We start from the raw sequence: 361 nt of genomic DNA, 5'->3' as shown, positions 1-361 counted from the left end.
TGCAACTTTATTTTATCTTCATATCAGCCACTTTAAAAAGATCAAACTGAAGTGGGTTTAAAAGTGAGTATCATGATAGGAATTTCCATAGCTCAAAACCTGTAGACAAAATCAGAACTTCATAAAGGTTCTGGAATAAATAGTATTGAACTCTTGAAGTATTTAAGTGGATTCATCATACTGTCAGTGCAGTAAAATGGTCTTGTTTTTTGGGTTGCGTTAATTTGCAGTGTGTCTACCTTCTGGCGGAATGAGTGACTTTGTCAGAGGATGGAGTGCTGTGTGTACTTTCCAAATCACCATGTATACACTTGAGATTTATGCAGCAAGAACCCAGAGAAAATTTTATTGTGTAGATATG

The sequence above is a fragment of the Schistocerca serialis genome, chromosome 1, assembly GCF_023864345.2.
Source record: "Schistocerca serialis cubense isolate TAMUIC-IGC-003099 chromosome 1, iqSchSeri2.2, whole genome shotgun sequence".
In the NCBI taxonomy this organism is placed as follows: Eukaryota; Metazoa; Arthropoda; class Insecta; order Orthoptera; family Acrididae; genus Schistocerca; species Schistocerca serialis.
Note: the sequence above shows the minus strand (reverse complement) of the source record.